Below are 23,041 nucleotides of genomic sequence, written 5' to 3' on the forward strand. Positions count from 1 at the left end.
TAGATCTGAGGCAGCCTGAGGCCTTCTAAAGCCAAAAAAACTCCTCACTACTATGTGATCAATTATGCATGGTCCAAGCCAGAAACTGAGTCCCGCAGTCTGGGAAAATGAGTGTGAGTGTGAAATAACATGCTCTCTTAAAAATAAAGTCATATATAGATTGTTACTATAGTACCTATGCATTATTAAGTCCTAAACCTAAAGGTTTTTTTCCCTATACCAGGCTCACCCTTTTTACATCAGCTAATGAAGGAATGTTTTTAAAAATTGCCTGATGGGGATCCCTGGGTGGCGCAGCGGTTTAGTGCCTGCCTTTGCCCCAGGGCACGATCCTGGAGACCCAGGATCGAGTCCCACGTCGGGCTCCCGGTGCATGGAGCCTCCTTCTCCCTCTGCCTGTGTCTCTGCCTCTCTCTCTCTCTCTCTCTCTCTCTCTGTGTGTGTGTGACTATCATAAATAAATAAAAAAATTTTTAAAAAATTGCCTGATGTGATGCCTTCTAGCCAATTGCTTAGAAGCAATGATTTCACTCCCTTTGTCTAGAGAACCTACATATTTACGTAACAAATTATATAATTCTATTATTAGTTTACATAAAAATGAGGTAGTCATAGAGGTTTAAGTTCTGATAACTGTTAGTATGAACTGTTAAGAGTTTTAGTATTAGGTAGGAAGTAGAACAAAACATTGACTAAAGAAAAAAATGGATATGAAGTAGGCTGAACATTATGAAATGGTTTTGACTCTCAGACTCAGCAATTTCCTACTTTAGCATAACTGTTTGGTGAATACTTAGCTTTGTTCAGATGAGCACTGAACTGAAAGACTGTAAAAGAAAGTAACAAAATTTAGGTCATTAGGAGGTAGTATAAATATATTATTAAAAATTGTGCCCCAAATTTATTATTCTGGTAACAAGATCACTTATTTCATGTAAGTCTATTGCTTGGCTTTCTTCCATTCTCTCAATGCACTATCTCAAGAACACATCATGCGTAAATGTGGAGGAGTGCTTGTGCATGGGAATGTGGCTGGAGAAGCATCCAGTGAGCTTAAGATTCTGTTTCCTTTAAATTACTCCTTAGCATATCTTATTTATTTATTTATTTATTTATTTATTTATTTATTTATTTGGTTCATCATTACTTGTGGGTTATAAATTATTTATACTTATATTTTAATAAAAATTAATGTAAAATTTAAGCTTTTCATTGTAAGTGCTAATCTACTGCACCAAAAATGTGCACAATGAAGAGACTACTTATTGTTTAGTCTCAATCCAAATTAAGCCTCCATCAGTATTTGAGGGCACAGAAGTCCTGGCAAAAGTCCATTTTTGGGAAGATGCCTATCTAATTCTATTCATGGGTTTGGGTATCAGTTACTAATATTAAAGAATTTAATTCAAAAATAGTTTTTCAAAATAAAGGTTTTCTTTAAAATTGTAACAAAATATGATTTTCTTTTCATTATAGCCAAATCAGAAAAGGTGATGAGAAAGAAAACTATATAAAATATCTATCATTGTATATTGAATTAAATGCTAGCAAAGGTACAAAATAGTTATCTTCACACTCTATAGACATTCCTTTCTTTACTCATAGTTTTCAATACTATTTTCTTTCCTATTTTCTTCTTTTGATAATAAATAATAAAATAAATACATACTAAAATTGTCTTGAGACACTTGGGTGGCTCGGTGGTTAATTGTCTGATTTGGCTCAAGTTGTGATCGCGGGGTCCTGGGATCAAGTCCCACATTGGGTTCCCTGCAGGGACCCTGCTTCTCCCTCTGGCTGTCTCTGCCTCTCGCTCTCTGTATCTTTCATGAATAAATAAATAATATCTTAAAAAAATAAAATTGTCTTGTTGATTGTATTGTTTTCAAATAAAAAGTGTATATTCATGATATTGTGCTTTTTCTATTTTTTAAAATATTTTATTTATGTACTTGAGAGAGAATGAGAGTCAGAGAGATCACAAAGGGAAAGGGAGAAGCAGACTTGCTGCTGAGTAGAGAGCCTGATGCAGGGCTTGATCCCAGGACCCTGAGATCATGACCTGAGCCAAGAGCAGATGCTTAACCAACTGAGCCACCCAGGTACTCCTATGCTCTTCTATTTTTATAACCAAAGTAATAGCATATGAGTATGAAGAGTAATCAATAAGCTAATTATAAAGTAAATTAAAAAGTTAATTTCTCTATACCCGATTATATATTTGTTACCTGTTGCTCTATGCAGCCATGAGTAAAAATCATAGGGAGAAATAATTTGTTTTGCATTAGGTAGGATTCAGTTGACTGAGTTTCTTTCTAACTCTAACATTGTACTGTATGAAGAAAAGAGTAGTAAGGACCCAAATAATAAAGTTGACTAACATTTCCCTATTATTGATTACGTGCCAGCCTTTCTGTTAAATGTTTTATAAACCTTCTCATTTCATTCTCAAAATTATTATTTTTTATTATTTTTTAAAGTTTGATAGTAAAATTAATATTATTCTTTTGCATTTATTTAAATTACTCCTTTACTTCAGCGGTGATATGGACTTTTAAATATTTTTTAGCTTACATTTAGCTTGATTAAGTACAAAAACTTATTTTAACAGCGTTAAAAATACACAAGTATCATCTGTATACCATATATTATGCTAGGGACCAATGATTATAATATGATCAAACAATTACTGATGATGGCTGCAAAAATAGACTTCAGCTTCTTCTAGTGGCCAAATCAAGGAAAATAAAATAGTTATAGTAAATACATTCATAATATAAACAAGGCAAGCAACTTTTCCTGGTGTTAAATTTTAGTGAATTGTATCATTAACCTCTATTCTTCATTCTTATGTTTCCTATTTGTATGCTTTTTACCTAGTAACTTTATAGAGTCTCTTCAATCTGGGTTAACATTCTTTTCTATTCCTCCACTCTGAGTTCGGTCACACCATTTGACCAATGGTATGCTAATGGGTATGATACAAGCAGAGTCTAGAAGCATGCTTTTTTGATTGAGATTGCTGCAATCTTGCACACCTGCTGTTAAATGAGAAGATATGCATGTGTTAGCCCCATAAGCCCAGTAGAAGAATGTGAGCAACAAGTAAATTATCATTGCCTTATATCACTGAGTTTTAGAGTGGCTTGTTAATCAATAATAGCTAATTGATACAAAAGTCTTGAGATAAATTTCTCAGAAGGCAAAATGAAGCTTATGGTTAAAATAATCTTTACAAAGGGATCACCCGGGTGGCTCAGTCACTCACATGCGTCTGACTCTTGATCTCTGCTCTGGTCTTGGTCTCAGGGTCTGGAGTTTGAGCCCCAAATTAGGCTCCACGGTCAGCATGGAGCCTGCTTAACTTGATTTAAATAAATAAATAAATAAATAAATAAATAAATAACTTTTTCTGTATACTAATCATTTTCCTCAAAAAAAAAAATCAGTGATATATGCAAAACAAACCGATGTAACAGTTTGCCAAACTTAGTTTCATTCCAGATGAGTGACTTGTAGCACATATATGAAGTAATAAAAGTGTTACTAAAGTATTGTGATTCTCAAAGATCATAATCATTTCCAGGTTTTTTCCCTTCTCCAATTCTCTTGCCATATATTAGCCATAGTCAGCATTCTGAACCACTCATTTTATCTTATCAGTTTCCTGCTAAAATCTTTCATTTTCTCTTTGTATAAAGCTTAAAATTCTTAACATAGTGCACAGAGTCTTACATATCTTCTACATCCTGCTTAATTTTCTAGCTTTATTTTATATCCTCCTGCTTCTTCTACTAGCTCTTCTTCTGTCATACTACACTTTTCATTTCTTCCTTCCTAGCTGTTCTCTTTCTCATCCCTGTGGCTTCTTGCACACTGTTCCTTCTACCCAAAATGCACACCAGTCCATTCTTTGCCTAATTGTTATGTATTTTTCCATTTTCAGCTTATAAATCAGTTCCTGTGGGAAGACTTCTCTAACCTCTTAGTCTGAATTAGGTCCTCCTTCATTTAGGACAAAGTACTTCCTATTACTGTCAGTCATCATACTATAAGCAATTATTAGTTTGCTTAACTCTTATCAGATAGAGTGCCTTGCATAGTCACTTATTATATTCTTAAGTATTTGCATGGGCTCTGGCAAGTTTTGTGTTCTACAAGTTTTTAAATGAATAACTTGATTTAACTTATATTAGTATCTCTAAAATGGAACTAGTGAATTAGACTGGTAAAATAAAACTAAATAAGACTAGTAAAGACCCCAAGCACTTAGTCACTTTGACCACTCAGTCATACTTATAAACCTAAAAGTTATGGTTTGAATGTTCTGTAGTCTGTTCACAAGGATACGTGTATCATTTTGCAAACTTGGGGCAATTTGATTCATTAAACCTCTCTGTTACATATATTTTTCACGATGACTTAGTCACATTATTAGTGAACCGTATAAACCAAGTGTAGTTTTGAGTTCTTTAGGCATTGTCTCCATACTCTGAGTGTTTGCCTGGCTCATGCATGGTAGTCACCAGTATAATCATTTTCAGCACTTTCTTTAACTTGCTTTTATTTTCATATGTCTGTATATAATTTTGTTGTATTTATAGTACATATTGTGGTGAAGACAACCAATATACATTTATTTGTATTTTGTGTCTATTTTATATTAAGTGAGTTTGAAAAACCTTATGGATAAGTCATTTCTTAGTGGTTTTTTTTTTGGAAACAAATACATAATTAGTTTAAAGCTCTCTTTCAATATGGAACTCTTCGAGAAACTATGTATTTCTATGTGTATTTCTATGTGTAAAGTATGTATATGTGTAACGTATTTCTTAATACTGTGTGTAAAATCCTTTCTTTCTTTCTTTCTTTCTTTCTTTCTTTCTTTCTTTCTTTCTTTCTTTCTTTCTTTCTTTCTTCTTCTTCTTCTTTTTCTTTAATTACTGAGACAGTGTTTCTCCTGAGAAGCTTGGTAAGAGTAGAAACTGTGTAGCATTTGTTTTGTTTTTCCTGGGAAGAGGACTTGTATTAACACTGCCTCATGATGATTCTGGTAGTATTCATACATACATATAATTGCTAACTAAAGGACAGAGGTAAACCGTTCATGGAGCTGAGTGCTTGGACTTTGTTAATACAACACTAAATCTTTTTGTTGTTGTTGTTTTGTTTTGTAGACCTATGTGGCCATAATTCAGATGAAAATGTTCACAAAGGCCAATTTTTGAGAAGGAAAATAGAATTACATCCCGTTCGCTTTGGTGCATCGATTAAAAAGCCAGATGTTAAGAACAGATGTCAATGAGTTATTTTTCATATGCCATGGTTTGCAGTTATGAACTCTCCATTTATCACCTCAGATGGGAACAGTTAATTTGACAGTGAGTGTTTTGGTTATTAGCCAATTTCAACATGGGTCCTTGGGTTTTTGAAATCTGATGTACAGATATGTGATAAAAAGACTTACAGTGGAAGTGCTGTTAACTTGATTTTTGTGCCTTAGAGTTTACCAACACATAATGCAATGGGAGTGAATATTCCTCCTGGTGAATGAGCATAAATCCAGCATTGGCAAAGAAACAATGCATATGTTATGACCGAAATATAGAATGGTTAATCCAATTGTAAATTCCAAATATCCAAATGTCAGACCCTTGGACAGGTGTATGGCTTACTGGGTTTTGCTTATTTATTATTTGATTTAATGGATAACAATATCCATTAAAATATTTTTCACAATATTTGTATTAAATATGTTTTAGAATTGGTTTTAAAATTTTATCTACTATGGGACGCCTGGATGGCTTAGCAGTTGAGCATGAGCATCTGCCTTCAGCTCAGGGCATGATCTGGGGGTCCTGGGATAGAGTCCCACATCGGGCTCCCTGCATGGAGCCTACTTCCCCCTCTGCCTATGTCTCTGCCTCTCTCTCTCTCTCTCTCTCTGTGTGTGTGTCTCTCATGAAAAAATAAACAAAATCTTTTTAAAATATTTTATCTAGCATGGAATAATTTTCAAACATAGATGATACCATATTTCAAATTTTTAGCTATATTGACATAATAAATATTTTTAAGTCAGCCATTTACTATTTTGAGCTAGGATATTTAAGTAGCAGACAAGATAGTGGGATAATAATATTTTAAAAAATATGTATGGACAATACTTGGAAGATTAAAAAGCTTTAGCATATTATTCCCAAAGTTGGAAAGAATGGATATGGGATTTAATTTTTTCCTTTCATTTTCTATTCTAGTTTTCTTTCCGCTACAGTTCACACTACCTTTCCTTTAATTCAGAGCTCAAATAATATTTATTTCAGTCCAGAGGTTGAAAAGTGCATCAGATTCTACTGTAGGAGATCTGATCATATTATAAACAATTTAAGCCCTTTTCACATCTTTACATTAACTGATGACTTTGATAAGTGCAATAGAAATTGGCTTATTTTTTTTAACTTTTAATTTATCTTTATTTCCCTCTTTATTATTAATTTCTAGCTTAATTTATTTTTTTAATTAATTTTTATTGGTGTTCAATTTACCAACATACAGAAAAACACCCAGTGCTCATCCCGTCAAGTGTCCACCTCAGTGCCCGTCACCCATTCCCCTCCAACACCCGCCCTCCTCCCCTTCCACCACCCTTAGTTCCTTTCCCCGAGTTAGGAGTCTTTATGTTCTGTCTCCCTTCGTGATATTTCCCAACATTTCTTTTCCCTTCCTTTATATTCCCTTTCACTATTATTTATATTCCCCAAATGAATGAGAACATACACTGTTTGTCCTTCTCCGATTGACTTATTTCACTCAGCATAATACCCTCCAGTTCCATCCACGTAGAAGCAAATGGTGGGTATTTGTCGTTTCTAATTGCTGAGTAATATTCCATTGTATACATAAACCACATCTTCTTTATCCATTCATCTTTCGATGGACACCGAGGCTCCTTCCACAGTTTGGCTATTGTGGCCATTGCTGATAGAAACATCGGGGTGCAGGTGTCCCGACGTTTCATTGCATCTGAATCTTTGGGGTAAATCCCCAACAGCGCAATTGCTGGGTCGTAGGGCAGGTCTATTTTTAACTCTTTGAGGAACCTCCACACAGTTTTCCAGAGTGGCTGCACCAGTTCACATTCCCACCAACAGTGTAAGAGTGTTCCCTTTTCTCCGCATCCTCTCCAACATTTGTTGTTTCCTGCCTTGTTAATTTTCCCCATTCTCACTGGTGTAAGGTGGTATCTCATTGTGGTTTTGATTTGTATTTCCCTGATGGCAAGTGATGCAGAGCATTTTCTCATGTGCATGTTGGCCATGTCTGTGTCTTCCTCTGTGAGATTTCTCTTCATGTCTTTTGCCCATTTCATGATTGGATTGTTTGCTTCTTTGGTGTTGAGTTTAATATGGATGAGAGATCTAAATGTGAGACAAGAGTCCATCAAAATCATAGAAGAGAACACAGGCAAACCCTCTTTGAACTCGGCCACAGTAACTTCTTGCAAGATACATCCACAAAGGCAAAAGAAACAAAAGCAAAAATGAACTATTGGGACTTCATCAAGATAAGAAGCTTTTGCACAGCAAAGGATACAGTCAACAAAACTAAAAGACAACCTACAGAATGGGAGAAGATATTTGCAAATGACATATCAGATAAAGGGCTAGTTTCCAAAATCTATAAAGAACTTATTAAACTCAACACCATAGAAATTGGCTTATATAGCTTACCTTTAACCAACTGCTAGATTAACTGAAGCTCTCCATTTTCTCTGTAAACATATTGATTAGAGCCTATAGTGCATTGAAACCTCCCCATTTCTGCTCCTATTACTTTCATTGTATGCTGAGTATGCGTCAATAGTGTCTTCTCAAAACTCTTTGTATCAGGGCAGCCCAGGTGGCTCAGCGGTTTATCACCGGCTTCGGCCCGGGGTGTGATCCTGGAGACGACGTTGGATCGAGTCCCACGTCAGGCTCCCTGCATGGAGCCTGCTTCTCCCTCTCACTGTGTCTCTGCCTCTCTTTCTCTTTGTCTCTCACGAATAAATAAAATCTTCAAAAAAAAACCAAACCTCTTTGTATCAGTTGCATCTGTTGTATTAATGAAATGTAATTGACTATTGTATAAGTCATTGAAAGATGAAATCAAACAAAAAAAATTACTTCTATGAAGACTAAATGACATGATTTGAAAGATTAAATATGGGGTAGTTGCAAACTTAAGTGTGTACCTGAAAATATAGAAAAATTGTAGAGGAAAGGAATTATGAAGCACTCAAATTGCATTCAAATTGCTTTGCATTTCTTTTTATAAATTCTAGTTTCTCCTTAAAGAAACTCAAATTGGTACATTTTGCATATAATTGATTCAAGAAAATTTATGAAACCTGCAAATTGTAAACCTATTCTAAAGGAAATGGCTTTCTTCCTACAGTAAAGAATAAGCAAATCAAGTTAAAATTGCTATGTTGTAAGTTAAATGTTTAAGTTATGACTACATCACTATTTTTATGATTTCCAGATTTAACTTCCATTTACAATGATCTTACTTACCATTGACTGATTTCAAGTGTGCCAGATATGAGGGATTCAGTTGTTTCTAAATACCTAATATTAACTCATTAAATATCTGCTGCCTAACTCAGTGTCCAAGTCACAATGGATGTTTGTTCATAGAGATCTAGAATATTCTACCAAAAATGTTAGATCTATCATGTGAAATCTGCAAAGTGTGGAATCTGCACTGTTCATGGTAGGTAAGGAATGAGGAGAAACTTTTGTGTGGCGTGAAGAAACAAACATATTACTACCTCACAACAAATAGAAGCAGTGAGTTTTTCAGGAATCTGATGTAGCATTCTGGTTCAGAGAAGTTCTTGCTGTGCCTTGGGGTTGAGCTTGCTGTTTATCACTTGAATGCAAGGGACAGACAACAAGGGGAAGTTTCCCACATGTGAATCCATCCTTGGACCTTAAAGAGAAGATGATGGATGTTAGTGTGGTGAGAGATAAATGGGCTCAAAGTAATTATGCCCCTGAGTATTCTGGTTTAAGTCTTTTTTAATATAGCATTCTCATGTAAATTATTTCTTTCAAACTTTTTTTTTTCAGGCTAAAGGGCTGAAAAATATTTGGTTAGGATAAACAAAACAATTGTAAAAATATTTTTATACTCTAAATGAAATTTAAGTGTACTCGCAGATATTCTATATTAACTCTGGTTAAATTTCCTAGAACACATAATACTCAATTATACCACTGAAACTTCTGTTTTGGTCTCTCTGGCACCTAGATATATTTCAGAGAAATGGTTAGTTTTGCACACAGATATTGGTGATTACTAGATGGCCTAAAAATTTGGATTATTTTGTTAATTTAAATTTGGCTTTCTTAAAATTCTATAATTCTACTTTATGATCCAGATAAATATGACCTTGAAAGGGAAAATGTGTATCTTAAAATAAAATATAACACCCATAAGTTCTTAGGTTTTGTTTTTTCATCTGCAGTTCTGCAAAATACATTCCATTTCCATCCACAAGTTAATTTTTTCAAGTTATCTTAAGAATTTTATCTGCATGAAATTTTCAATAACTACAAAGTAACTGGAAATTTCTCTGAAGATATTATGATTAAATTACCAGCAAAAATCTTATGTGCTTGGAATTTCAAAATGATTTGGACAAGCAGCCAAAAACTTCTTTGTCATCAAATCTGTGTTTACAAAGTACAGCTAGACACATTTCTGTGCTTTACATTTCTCTGAACAGAAAAACGGAGTGTACACGTATGTATGCATACGTAATGAGGCCATATTGACTAGACTGACCCAGTACAAGAAGGAATAATCATCAGGAAAAAAAAATTTTCCCCCCAGATTTTGTTTGCTATTGTCTACTAATTTAATAAAAATGTTCAAACAATGTATGTGTTATTAAAACCTGAGTTCTTAGTGTAGTTCAGGGGTTTTTTCCTACTTCTTTTTAAGATTTATGATTATCTTCTAGAGCAGTTTTAGGTTCACAGCAAGATTCAACAGAAGGTACAGAGATTTCCCATCTACCTCCTGCCTATACATGCAAAGCCCCCACCCCCCATTATGAACATCCCTTACCAGAAGAAACATTTGTTACAATTGATGAATCTACATTGATATACCATAAACAAATAGTTCCCTTTTATGCATTAAATTCTGATAACCTACTGTGTACCTCATATTTAAATGGAACCTTGAAATTTTATGAAAACATTAGAGGGGCGGGTGCCTGGGTGGCTCATTTAAGTGCCTGACTCTTGATCTTAGCTCAGGTCTTCATTTCAGGGTTGTGCGTTCTAGGCCTACGTTGAGCTCCGTGCTGAGCATGGAGCCTACTTAAAACAACAACAACAGCAATTTAAAAACACAACCCTTAAAAAAACCTTCATGTGATAAGTAAAAAAAATTGATGCCCAATTGGATAAATAAAGTACTGAACATGTTTTCCTTTGGCTTTAGCATGAGATTTTCATACAACTTCTGAGACACCATCTAGTTTTATTCAGTTTAAATTTATCCAAAATAATCTCTTTGGACAATATAAGCCTATACTTTTGAGTTATTTCTGTTATTCATTAGGAGAGTTGTAGACTGATAGCTTCAATTGCTGTCTTAGCAGGAAATCTCCATCAAATGTGCTAAATATTTATAATATTTTAAGGGAGTGTGAACACATTTTAAAATGTATGCAGAGCAACCAAGAGGTTGAAGAGTTTACAGACGAGATTATACATAATGATCAAAGGAACCGGGCACATTTCTTGTTGATAAAACTGATTCTGAAGAAGGCATGTATTGAAATACCTGGAGGGCTGCCATTTAGTGAAGATTTAGACTTACTGTTTACAGCTCTAAAAGGCTGAGGGAACCAAAGATAGAGGGAATCCACAGGGAAACATATTTTAGTTTAAAAGAATGATATTTGTAAAATTGGGATGGTCCAAAAATTGGAAGAAATATTTTATAAGATTGTGATGTATTTTCCTTTGTGGTATGAGAACATACTTGGCAAAACTTATTTATTTTGTAACTGAAAGTTTGTATCTTTAACCACCTTCCTCCAGTTCCCCCTCCCCCAACCCTCCACCTCTAGTTACCACAAAACTGATCTTTTTTTTTTTTCTATGAGTTTGCGTGTTTTGGTTTTGTTTTGTTTTAGATTCCACATATAAGTGAGATCATACATTATTTGTCCTTCTCTGTCTGGTTTATTTCATTTAGCGTAATGCCTTTAAGGTCCATTCATGTTGTTGTAAATGGCAGGGTTTCCTTATTTTTTTTGGCTAAATAATACTCCATTGTATACCACATCTTCTTTATCAATTCATCCATCTATGGATGCTTAGGTTGTTTCAGTGCCTGGACTATTGTAAATAACACTGCTGTGAACAAAAGGGGAGCTGGTATCTTTTTGAGTTAGTGTTTTTGTTTCCTTTGGATTTATTTCCAGAAGTAGAATTGCTGGATCATATGGCAGGTCTGTTTTTAATTTTTTGAATATCATCCATACTGTTCTCCATAATTGCAGCAGTGCCCAGGGTTCCCTTTTCTCCACATTCATACCAGCCTTTGTTAACACTTGTCTTTTTGATGATGGTTATTCTAACAGGTGTGAGGTGATATCTCATTGTAGTAGTAATTTGCATTTCCCTAATGACCAGTGATATGGAGCATGTTTCTATGTACCTTTTGGCCATTTATATATCTTCTCTGGAAAAATATCTCTTTAAATACTTTGCCTATTTTTCAGTTGTATTACCTTTTTTTTCTGTTGGGTTGTATAAGTTCTTTGTATATTTTGGATATTAACTTTTGTCAGGTTTGCAACTTTTTCCCCCATTTTGTGTGTTGTCTTTTCACTTTGTTGATGTTTCTATTTCTGTGTAGGAACTGTTTAGTTCAATGAAGTCCCAGATGTTTATTTTGTTGATTATGCCAGAACATTCACATTTAAAATGATTATTGATATATTTACATTACTATCTACCATGGTTGTAACTGTTTTCTATTCATTGCCTTTGTACTTCATTTTTCCTCTTCTCGCTATTTTCCTGCTTTTTAAATTGAGCATTTAATATCATTCCATTTCATTTTTTTATTTCTCATAGCATATAAAATAAACTTGTTTTTATAGAATTTTTAGTGACGACCCTAGACTTTGAAATATACATTTTAAATTAATCTGAGTTAACTTTTGGATAATCCTTTACCACTTCTAGCTATTGTAGGTTTCTTATGAAAGAGTTTTCCCATTTCTTGTCTCCTACCCCTGGTGACATTGCTGTTCTTCATTTTATTGATCCATATGGTATAGTCATCCAATACACTGTTACCATTTTTACTTCAAACAAATAATTATGCTTTTGATCAGTTAAAAATAAAAAACATATTTTATATTACCATCTTTTATTCTTCTCTAATGTTCTTAATTTCTTTATGTTGTTTTAAGTTTCTATATCATTTTCATTCTCCCTGAAGAATCTTTTAAAGCATTTTTTGCAAGACCATTCTTCTGATTATGAATTCCTTCAGTTTTTATTTGAAGGGAAAAGGATTTTTTTCTTCTTCCATTTTGAAGGATAATTTTGCTGGATATAGAATTTTAGATTGATGGTTTATTTTCTTTGAAGTCTTTAAATATTTTGTTTTACTCTCTTCCTACTTCTATAGTTATGAGAATACCACTCTAATTCTTATCCTTTTTCCTCCATAGGTAGGCTATTTTTATCCCTTGGGCTTTTTTCAAGATTTTCTTTTTGTCTTAAGTTTGAATATGATATGCTTAGGTGTGGCTTTTTAGGTATGTGTACCACTAGGTATTATTTAGGCTTCCTAGACTTTTTATTTGGTGTTTATCATTAATTTTGGAAAATTTTCAGCCACTATTACTTGTTGTGACCAATTTCCAATGACAATATTAGAGCCAACTCAAAATTGGACACATCCTGTGATCTTGGTCAGGGATTGCGATCCTGATAATCACACACATGCACACAAACACACCCAAGAGGATATGAAAACTTTATTAGTCATGTAATGAGGCTTTCTAGAAAAAGCAGGGAATCTTCCAAGCAAATGCTAAAATGCCCTTGAGAGTATAGGCATAGGGTTTTCCTTGGAGTAATTATGGTGGTTAGGAGATAGGTCCAGGATGAGAGTTCCTGTGCATCGTTTGAACTTAACAGCTCCCAAAGGAGCACCTAGGTTTTTCCAGATATAGGAAAGAAGGCTCAGACAGAGGCATGAGGCTTAAAAGATGTCAGAAATCAAATATAAAAAATTGAGTTAAACCCTTCATTATATTACTTTCAATATTTTTTTTTTGTTCCAATCTTTTTCTGGTATTCAACTCTATATATGTTCTGTCTTTTGAAATTATCTAATTTGGATGTCTGTTCTGTTTTTTATCCCAATCCTTTCTTCTCTTTGTATTTTAGTTGGGAAATTTCTACTGACCTGTCTTCAAGCTACTGACCCTTCAGGCATGTCAAGTCTGCTGGTGAGCCTATCACAAGAATTCTTCATTTCTGTTACAATGTTTTAGATTTCTAGTAATTACAAATTATTTGAATTTCCTTCTTTCTACGTATATTACTGAAGGTTCTTTAATGTTGTCTTCTTTTTTTATTAGAGCCCTAACATATATTAAATGTAGTCATTTTCAATTCTTTGATAATTCCAATATCTGCATCATTCTTTGAATCTATTTCTGATGATTGCTTTATTTTATTATTTAGACTGTATTTTTATTTGTTTTTTTTTTGTCATGTCTTACTATCCTTTTGTTTAAAGCCGGACATATTTAACTGGATGATAGGAACTGAGGTAAATAGACTTTTTGTGTGGGAATTTATGTTATCTGGCTGGGAGTTAGACTGTTTGATGTTTGCTATAGTTACACTTGCTAGAGATGTTAGATGTCTCTGGTATCTTTGTTTTTGTCTCCTCTTTCAACCTTGGGCTTCCCTTAGCATTCTTCATCATATGATTGGAGCTCCTTCACCTCTAATCCACTCTAACCCAGGATCTCTGTTAGTGTGATGGGGGAAGAGGAGCATTCTATAATCTTCTCATTATACTTTAGTGTTTTAGTAATGCCCATCTCAGGACTGTGCCTTTGACAAGTATTTCTTTAATGGCATAGCATCTTTCAATGACCCCCATACACCTTTCTCTCATTTCAGCATTTTGCATCCATTTCTTTGAAGCCTCAGCCTCCGTTAACTATGTTTTCTTTCTCTTTTTCCCTTAGGTAAGACAAAAAACTAGAGAGGGCAGAGTGGGAGGATGCCCTTTTATCACTTGGGAAAAGGCTCTAGCCAAGTCTTTTCTTTGGAGAGTGAGAATTTATGATGATGAAAGTTTTGGGCATTTCACAATCATCTTCTTATTTTGTCATCACCAGAGCCACAGAGTCTTTCTTAAATACTCACCTGTTGGGGTTCCTGGAGGCAAAACCAATGAAACTGTGAATCTTCCCTAAGCCTCCATTTCCCAGGAATTTTTCACTCTCAAGCTAGTCCACACTTGACCTCCAGATATTCATCAGAATTGCCAGTTAAGTGTTCTACTAGTTCATGGCTCTAGTGGTTTCTATATGAAGTGAGTCTATCTTGGCTGTCTCCCTGGATAAGGCTGCCTCTCCAGGCTCCAGGGTGACAGTTTGCCCTACAACTTCATTTCTTGATAAGCCCAAGAAAAATCATTAATTCTTAGTTTGTCTAGCTTTTCTGTTGTTGTTGTACAAACAAGCGTGATGACTCCCAAGCTCTGTACAAACTGGAGTTAAAACCTGCTTTTTTATTTTTAAACAATTGGGAAAAGTTTAAGGAAAGTTTTCAAAGTTTACATATTCATAAATAGTATAGAGATGTCTTCTTATCTCAGGATATTTGTGTCTGGTTTCTCATTTTTCCCTAATTCTCCTCACCACTTCCTTCTTATTCTTAGGTGTCCTCTTAAAAGTTACATTTTTAGTGATGCAAGGAGGATTTGAGATACTATGGGTATAGAGTGTAGTCAACTTGCATGTTGCAAAGCACGCTCCCTTACTTACTAGTGGATAACTTTTAGCAAGTCATTTATTTAGTCTCTGTCTTAGCTCCCTCACTTGTGAAATGGAGATAAATTGATTAACATTAAGTTCTTAAGATAGTATATGGCACATAGTTAAGTGCTCTACAGGTGTTATGTATAATATTAAATAAGTGGTCTACAATGAGGATAGCTTACTGTATGTCTCTATCAGTTACTGTATTTCAAATCTTCACTTTGAATAATTGGTGAATAACATCTTGATTTTGTGAATTCCCTAACAATCCATAGAGCCATTATATTGACATCCAAAGCTACTTTTTATTCTGATCTTCACAATCCTCTAAGATAGATTGGAGAGACATTGCCTTTCTCATTTTACAGGGACTTCATTGTCTTGCCAAAATCCCACTAGTAAGTAAGCTGTGCTAGAGCTTGAAGCTAAGTTTCTGATTCTAAGTGTGGTGTTTGTTCCACATCATGTACTATCTCAATAGATTTTTTTAAGTTTATTTATTTATTCATGAGAGACACACACACAGAGAGGCAGAGACACAGGCAGAGAGAGAAGCAGGTTCCCTGCAGGGAGCCTGATGTGGAACTCGATCCCAGGACTCCAGGATCACACCCTCGGCCAAAGGCAGGTACTCAATCGCTGAGCCACACAGGCATCCCCTATCTCAGTAGATTTTAATGAATTTTTAACCATATTCAAGCTGTAGTATAATCAGTGTCCTGTTATCTTTGAGAGATGATACTGAAAATGAGAATTTAAAATTCTTTTCCTTTTCATCTGCAAATATTATATGATCTTGCAAAGCCATACCTTAATAATATTTTTGCTTTTCTGATTGCAATGCATCTTAAAATGTCAATATTTGTAAAAATGAGGGTAATCATACAGAAAATGTAACTCAGAAAATGTAACTCTAACCAGTATTTCTGTTCATAATACCAAAGAAAACCAGGGTGAATATTTTGAAGGAAACTGAGTTGCTGTATAGTCTCAATTCTCACTTCATTTTAAATTTGTTTTTTTTAATATTTTATTTATTTATTAATTAGAGACGGAGAGAGTGGGGGGGCGGGCAGAGACACAGGCAGAGGGAGAAGCAGGCTCCATGCAGGGAGCCCGACATGGGACTCGATCCTGGATCTCATGGATCAGGCCCTGGGCTGAAGGCAGCACTAAACCACTGAGCCACCCGGGCTGCCCCTCATTTTAAATTTGTAATGTTACATAGACTCACTGACAATTTTGTTATTACATTAGAATTAATGCATAGGTGTAGTGAATTATAATTGCTTCTTATTTTCCAGATCTAAGTTATTAAAAATAGTTTATAATATTCTACATTTTATGTCTCCTTTTGTTACCAAATGCTTTGGTATGTATATTGTCTTCATTCTATAAGTTAGCATCCAGCTGCAGTACATTTTCAAGTTGATGAAGGAAGGAATTATTACATGGGATAAGGAACTTGTTAAAAGACAGAAGGAGCTATGAACCATTTATTTTACTTTATTTTTATAAACTTGTTAGTAAGTCTTAGTAAGTCTATTTTTACAATTTAAGCAGTTTTATATGTTTTAAGAGCTGTATACTGTGCTGTTTAAATTATTAATTGACTCTGGATAGGTCATTGATCTAGTGACTAGGCATTCTTAAATCCACTTTAATATGTTTGGCTTTTCCTAAAAACAAGGCTGGGAAAGAGGAATTCAGAGTTCTAATGGAGAAAATGCTCAGCTGTGCCACCAGCACTTCTAAAGAATACATTTGTTTTCTGGCTATATGTAATACATATAGTTTATTTTACTGTACATAAATAGGAAGTTTCCATAGTTTTGTAAACAGATACACTATTGTTCAGGCTTCCTGAACACAGTCCATGTTATTGGCCAAGTTTTATTATTATTATTATTATTATTATTATTATTATTTGCACTGACAAACGTGTCCATATATTTTCATTTACAGCACAGGTTTGTTTTGTTTTGTTTTGTTTTTTAACAGAAAACAACAACAACAAAGTCTCCCAATAAAATCTAGTGATTTTTTTTTCAGTGAATTGTTGAGAATAGTTATTCTCTAAAGGATGGCTGCATTCTCATACTTCATGAAACAGCAGATTTCAGAATGAGTTCCCGAGGTTGTAGGAAATGCCTCAGGGATATTGCAGAGAGCTGGCTGAGAATTGGAGAGAGCAGGTAACATCTAGTGGAGTTATTAATTTTCTGCTCCCACCTTATGTACAACCTGCATAGAGGTTTGTTTGTAATATTTTATTTTATCATTAGGGAAACAAGAATTCTTCTACTAAAATAACACACATTTGAAAGCCCCTATTCTTTAAAGGTGATATTTTGTACAACAATATTTGTAAAGGATTGATGTTGGAGTATACTGTGTCGGGAAACAACATTAAAAATAAGTGTGATGACTTAACTATAGATTTTCAGAACTTTCCATAGGGATCAAAATTTTGAGGAAAATGATAAGGCTGAGAATTCACAGAAGGAACAGATTAATTCATATAGTTTATGTATGTGAAAATATAATGACCCTGGAATTTCTGTTCTGCGAAGCAGTCTGCGAACATCCAGTTGGTCATTGTTTTTAAGAATTGTTGTTCAAGAGGGACATGCCTAGACCAGCAATTACCTGTAAATGTCCCCTCAATAGCTAAAGACTATTTACTTCCAAGTACTCCGAAAAAAATACCAGGTTTTCATCTTAAATAACTAAAACATGGGGAGATCATTGAATTACAATAAGGTAATGAAATTCTAAAAAGTAATTTTAGTTCAGTATTTGTACAGTCATACAAGAAATGTTACTTGCCAGCAGATGAATTGTATTGCAGAAGTACAGCTAGGACATCTATAAAAATCCAATGCAGACTTTTTTTTTTTTTGCTTCCCTTTTGCCCCCAAAATCCTTTTGTCATTTTTCAACCTTTAACCTTAAACTTCACTTGACTGTGAGGCCTGCCAAATTTTCATCAAGACAGCAGCATATAGATACAAAGGGAAGCATAAATTATTATCATTAATAATCCATCCTGTTCTTCCCCCACCTCATTTAAACTAATGGACCATATGTTGCCATTTTCTTTTAACTGTATCCAAGAAAATTTCAGAACAGAAGAGGAGAAGAGGTTGTAAAATATATGACCACAACCTCACATTTATTTTCCAATTAAGACAAGAAAAGTAATGATAACTGTGATACTTTTTTATCTGTCTCCATGGAAATATTTCTTGATGAAAAATAGAGTAATCAACTTTAGTTATTTAAGGTTTCAAAGGAGAAAAATATTTTTGAAAATGTTTCAAGGATTTTAAAAATTTTTAAATGTTTCAAGGATGTTATAATGGATAAAGATCAACAAAATTTTAGTGTATTATTATTCTTCATAGCATACATAAGGCTAATTTTTTTCTTTGACTACTGAGGTTAATTGGCCATGTTTTCATTTGTTGGTGAAAATCTTAACATTTTTATATCCAGTCAAAGGTATATATACCATTAGATGAGAGGAAAATGCTGTTCAAACTAGGGAAAATAAGAGGAAAACAGTCATAGTAGTTGGATGTAGAACGCAACAAGTAGTAGAAAAAACTGAGATGGAGCTTACATAAAGTAGAATGGAACTTGACATAGGAATTTTGAATATTATAAATCAGATATGACTGGAGGATTAGGGGAAAACCAAGCAATCTATTGAGAAAGAATTTAGCAAAGATAATATGGAAGATGTTTGAGTCATAAAAATTAGGTTCAGAAAACTACACAAATGTAAGCAGAAAAAATGTGGCTCTCAGTATGGTGTAGTAGTGACCCAGGCTATCCATGAATTCAAGTCTCGGTCCTGGGCTGGGAGCTCATCCTAACAGTTCTTTCTCAAAAGATGTTAGGAGCACAGTTGGTGTTACCGTCATTGGAAAGAGGAAATCCCTAGACTTCAGCAATGCTATAAGATGATGCTAAGGCCTAGTCATCAGATTTCTCACCCTTAGGCTTTGAAGGGTTATTATATGAGCTGGAATATCTGCAGTGATTAGGGGTGAGGCTAAAGAAAAGATATTTTCTATTGTTGTTATGATCAGGGGCAAGTCAGGGTAGAAAGCATTTACATATTTTTCCTCATTGTTTTTCTAATAAATAATATATGGGGAAATTATGATAAACTCTAAAATTGTAAAAATTGTGTACTTGACTTAACTCATCCTTGATGACTCATTTAACTTGACTTCAGAGTTTAAAAATTATTCAGTCCACATCAGTTATACACCAGGTACCATGCTAGGCCTTAGCTATAGAGAAATGAAAAAGTGAGGTACCTGTTCTCCAAAGCTTTTGTTTTTGTTTGATAGGATTTTCTTTCTTGAGACTTTTTACTTTGATCTCTAAAAATGTTGGACAGGACAAAAGAAAAATGAAAGGCCAGGAGGACAGAAGGAAAGAAGGATAAAGTATAGATTCAATAACCTGTCATCTGGTCTCCCTGTTTCTCTTCTTGCTACTCTTTTAATATTTTCCATAGGGTAAGATCTTTTTGGATTAGATTGCCCCCAAAAACATGCAGATGACTTATCATATAGCTTAAAGAATAAAAGCCTAGCTCCTAACTTTGAGCAATCTATCTCATGAGTGTACATTGTAAACTTCAAATATACTGGTGTCTTTCTTCCCCTTTACACTTCTGGCCTAGCACCTTTGCACTAGCTCTTGCTTTGACGTGAGAAACTTCTTGCCTGGATCTTGTCATGGCCACTTCCTCCTTCAGATCTGTCATCTCTCCAGAGTATTCTTATGACTTTCAAATATAAAGTAGCCCCTCAGTCACTTCCCAGAGTACTGCCTTATATTATTGCCTTCGTGTGAAGTCTTACTACTAGCAGTCAGTTGCTCTACTTATTTAATTATGTTTTACTCATTCAAATGTAAGTTCATATGTTTGTTTTACATGTTTAACTACTAAATTGCCATATCCTAGAAATAAATTCTTATCTAAGATTTTCATCAAATAAAGATAACAAGCTCAGTTAAGAAATGCCAGAGAAAAACAATAATAACAATAATAAAATCCAGTAGCACTCCTGAAAAGGTTACCCAAATATACATTCAAAGTCTCTGGAAAACAGATTTAAAAATAAAAAACTTTTTAAAAAAGAGTATAATGTGACCTCTACATTAAATACTGAATCCATTAAGGGTAAAAAAAAAAAAAAATAGGTAAATTTATTGGTTCATTTAAGTGAAAATTCCAATGATAAGACAAATTTCAGATAGAGTTGAATCTATGTACCCTAAAGTTATTTTGAAAATTCAGTCACCCTATAGTTATGTTCCCCAGTCTGCTTCTGTTATATTAGCTTGATTTTCAGACAGGCTTTCTCCTTATAGTTGGCTACCATTACCTCAAAGCTTCTCATCCTATAAGGCAGTATTCTTAGCATAAAAAGTTTTTTTCCCTAAAAATTCCAGGAAAAAAAATTCTAGAATTAGCTATTATTGAACTGCCTTGGGCCATGTGCTCATTCTTGACTTAAGTACTATGGAATAGACCACAGCCTTAGAGCCACATGAATAGGTAAGACTATCTGAAACAATATTCAATGAAAGTAGGAGAGGTTGTTCTTCAAACAGAGCAGGAGATTGTCACTTGAGGGAAAAGATGGATTATAAGCTGGTGAAAACCAAAAAATATTCATGGCAAAATCAAAAAATGTTTTTGAATATACTTATAACACAAAAACAACACAGATTATAATATCAACTCTACAAATAGAATGCAAGAAGTGGAGAGGAAAGACAAAACCAGCACATTTTATTTCAAAGAAAATCCAATTTTTGTCATTAATGTTAATCATATTGATATGAATTTAGAAATTATTTGAAAAATTTTAAGTCCTTGACAAATGCATTTATAAAATTAATGGCTATTTTCTGAACTGATAGTATATGATCTACATGGTATATTATATACTATTAATTCTTAGCTGGCTGATGTTGATTTGATGAGACAGTACTTTTGTTTTATGTTGCTGTAATATTAATATTGGCATGAACACAATATATCACCAAGCAATATAAATAAGGAAGAATTTTTAAATTTTTTTTTAATTTTTATTTATTTATGATAGTCACAGAGAGAGAGAGAGAGAGAGGCAGAGACATAGGCAGAGGGAGAAGCAGGCTCCATGCACCGGGAGCCTGATGTGGGTTTCGATCCCGGGTCTCCAGGATCGCGCCCTGGGCCAAAGGCAAGCGCCAAACCACTGCGCCACCCAGGGATCCCAAGGAAGAATTTTTAATAGTGAGATGGGGTATACAAATTCTGTGATGTCTTTTTGTAATGGAATCTGATGCAGGTCATACTCAATATGAACACTTCAACCTCTGAAACACCATCTACTTCCCCAGAGCACAGCTCAGAAAGAAATAACAGAGTACCTAGAGGTGGGAAGATCTATTACAACTTTTCCATTTCTGGAAAACAGCTGAGGCCTGGGTTTGAGAAAGAGCTCAACATGGAAGAAGAGCAGGGATGGAACTCCATTAAAAAATAATAATAATAAAATAAGTAAATAAACAAGCAAATAATGTTACCAGAAAACTTTGTACTTGTAATAAACAAAATAATTGTGGGCAGATATGTTTATTTATTTATTTATTTTTTGCATCAGCATTAGAGACCCTCTCACATACAAGTTTTTCTTCAAGTATTAGATGACCTGCTAATGGCATGGTTTGAACTGTATCCTCAAAGTTTGTATCCTCAAAGTGTATATGTTGAAGTCCTAATCACTGGTACCTCAGGATACAGCCTTATTTGAAAAAAGAAAAAAAGGTCCCTTAAAACAAAACAGAACAAAAAACAAAAAGACTCCTTAAAGAGTGGTAATCAAGTGCAGGTGAGGTCAGTAGGGTAAGTCCTAATCCAATTTGACTGGTAACCTCTTAAAAGGAAGAACTCTGTCAGAAAGATACCCATAGAAGAGTATGTGGAAAGACACAGAACGAAGACAGTGTCTACAAGCCAGAGAGAGGCCTGGAGCAGATCCTTCCCTCACAGCTCTCAGAAGGAATAAACCCTGGGAACATCTTGCTTGCAGGCTTCTCACCTCTAGAACTGTGAGATAATTAGCTTCTTTTGTGTAAGCCACCCAGTCTGTGGTACTTTGTCTTGGGAGCCCTAACAAATTAAAATAGTCTGTGAATAGAGTAGAAAATGGAATAGCATAGGGATGCCTGGATGGCTCAAGGCTTGATCCGGGAGTCCCCGGATTGAGTCCTACACCTGGCTCCCCAAGGGGAGCCTGCTTCTCCCTCTGCCTATGTCTCTGCCTCTCTCTCTCTCTCTCTCTCTCTCTCTGTGTCTCTCATAAATAAATAATTAAATCTTAAAAAAAAAAAAAAGAAATAGCATAGACAAGAGAGAACAAATAAAGACAATGAAAGAAGATAGTCTAGGTCAGAAGAGAAAGATTTCCCACACCCACACCCATTTTTTTTTTTTCTTAAAAACAAATTAGAAGTTGATACTGGATCCACATTATGTGTCCTTGTGTACAATCTGCATTTTGTTGTGTTTGGTAGTGGTCTAGAAAATCACACATAATTCACATTATGGAGGCTGAGTATTCAAAATAACCCATTTTATGAATTTTATAAATTAGTTAAATGAGCATCTTTAATATGGGTGAGTTGAAAATACATGTTCCTTGAGAAATAGGTCCTTGGTATTCTATTCTATTTGGGAGATACAAAGACAAATGCAGTCCGTGATATGATTTTAGTGTTCCTACTAACATACATATATATGTAATTTAGGGATAGTCTGCTCATTTAGGGGTATTTATACCTGGATTGGTACCACTCTTTAAGGAACAGTGCATTGAAAGAGCTCACTTCTTACCATTTGTACTCCACTTATATATTTCCACTTTATGTCCTCTT

The 23,041-nt window shown here is 34.4% G+C and overlaps 1 long non-coding RNA gene across 2 annotated transcripts in view; it reads left to right on the forward strand.

Annotated features, from left to right (window-relative positions):
- The window catches only part of LOC112933635 (uncharacterized), a 386,127-nt gene that overhangs the window by 201,295 nt on the left and 161,791 nt on the right, over positions 1-23,041 (forward strand). For both annotated transcript variants that reach the window (XR_012000931.1, XR_012000932.1), the window contains exon 3: positions 13,476-13,537. This is a non-coding gene — a long non-coding RNA (uncharacterized lncRNA). The remainder of the gene's footprint in view (positions 1-13,475; positions 13,538-23,041) is intronic.

Source organism: Vulpes vulpes, chromosome 4 (genome assembly GCF_048418805.1).
Source record: "Vulpes vulpes isolate BD-2025 chromosome 4, VulVul3, whole genome shotgun sequence".
Lineage (NCBI taxonomy): Eukaryota > Metazoa > Chordata > Mammalia > Carnivora > Canidae > Vulpes > Vulpes vulpes.